The sequence below is a fragment of the Octopus bimaculoides genome, chromosome 11 (genome assembly GCF_001194135.2).
Source record: "Octopus bimaculoides isolate UCB-OBI-ISO-001 chromosome 11, ASM119413v2, whole genome shotgun sequence".
Lineage (NCBI taxonomy): Eukaryota > Metazoa > Mollusca > Cephalopoda > Octopoda > Octopodidae > Octopus > Octopus bimaculoides.
In genome coordinates, this window is record NC_068991.1 from 32,385,920 (window position 1) to 32,388,064 (window position 2,145).

The window sequence follows — 2,145 nt, forward strand, 5'->3', positions numbered from 1 at the left end:
CATCCTTTTGTTGTTTACACACCTGTCCTCGTCTGTTGTTATTTTTTTCATAAATTCTCCCATATATATATATATATATATATATATATATATATATTGATCGAAATGGCAAGACAACAAAAGAATGAAAGAGACCTCGATATTATGTAAATAAAAGAATTTATCTGTAAATATAGTATGTGACAGATATATATATGTGTGTGTGTGTGTGTCCTTTATTTACATTATTTACATTCAATGGATATCCTTTATTTACATTATTTACATTCAATGGTAAGAAGAATGCATACTCTGTTAGGTACAAGTTCGAGGTGAAGAAAACAAATTCTAGAGGTTCACTTGAACAAGAGAAAATATCCTGACATTGGGCCATTGATTAGTGAAATGTCGATTAAACGACATCCTATAATTTAATGAGCATGAGAGAAAGAGGGGTCATCATCTTGTACGTAATAACAAGAAAATCGGAATTCGCGAGACGTTTGTAATAAGTGATAACATATTTATTATTATATGCGTTTACATATAAGGTTAATTGAAGGAAAAGCTTGTAACATTACATGAACATATTCTTCTTGCAATCACATGTCTCCAAGTAAGTGAGGAAAACGTACATGCGAGCGGGTGAGTATGCAGCGACCTGACTCAATGCCAGTCTAAGAATCAGCAGACACTGAGTTGTGCAAATTTAGAAATTTGTTCCTTTATATAAAGGATGAACCAGAAGACCCTGACTTCCATGTCAACTGGAAGCCTCCAGAATGTTTGAGAACTTTCTAGAAGGTCAAGGGAGATTACTCTCATTAAATCCCTTTTCCATTTTGCTTTCCTGCTTGACCACCAGGATCACTACAGATATAAAGAACTAACTTTTGTTCTTTTAGGTACAGATTATATCAAGCTCATTTTACCCTAGGCCAGCATGGAACATGGACATTGAATGATGATAATTTAGTATGATCATTGCAAGTTAGAAATTTAGAAAAAGTTTGAGCTAAAATACAAAGAATAAAAGACTCAAGGAAGAGCATTATGAGACATAGAAATAGGAATATCATCATAATTCTTGTGACAATTAATGGAAAGAAATTTAGTTTTTGCAGAGTTAAAAGTAACAAGCTACTGGACAGTTGTGTGTGTTGGTGTGTCGCTGTGTGTGTGCGTGTGTGTGTGTGTGTGTGTGAATGAGAGAGAGACATAAAGAGAAAGATAGAAATGGTAGAGAAAAATTGTCTCCAGTAAAGGATAAGAGGCAAAGTTGACACAAGTAGATTTGAACTCAAAGTGCAAGGAGCTAAAGTGAATGTTTTTTGGCATTCAATGCACAAACATCTATGACAACTTGCTGTATACGGGTGACAAATTATATTACAGTATTTGTTGTTGTTTAATCCTAGCACAAGCCTGATTGAGCCTTCCTGCAATGATCATCCTTTTTTTTTAGAGGTATGTAAGATTATATATCATTTTATGGGTAAAACCTGGAGTAATAGGGCTTCCTGAAAATCTAAATGTGGATGTAACACAACACTACTAGTGAGATAGGAAATATCAACTTTTGCCATCTGCGAAGGTATCAGCAGTCTCTTACCAACTTGGCTAGACATAACTCCTCTCTCCTCAGTTATAAATTAGAAACTCCACAGGAAAATATCATAGATTTGTGATGCACGATTGAGAAAACCATATTAATAGTACATAAATCAGGAGAAACACTGTACAGAAGGTGTTAAAAGAGATGAAGATCATGGCTGGAATGCCTTTGATCAAAATAACATGATTAGAGCTCACCTCAGGTTAAACTACAACAACTGTAAATAATTCACTCAAGCACTGTGCCATCACAAAATGACCACAATTCCCTACATAGAACACTCCTAGAGACGCACACAAGCATACACACAAACATCCATAAACACACATAAACATATCCACACAGACAGAAACACACCCACCCATACACACATATATATATATATATATATATATATATATATAGATAGATAGATAGACAGATAGATAGATATATCTGTCAGATAAATTCCTCTATTTACATAATATCGAGGTCTCTTTCTTTCTTTCGTTGTCTTACCTTTTCTATCTATATATAGTTATAGATATAGATATATATATACCCTGTATATA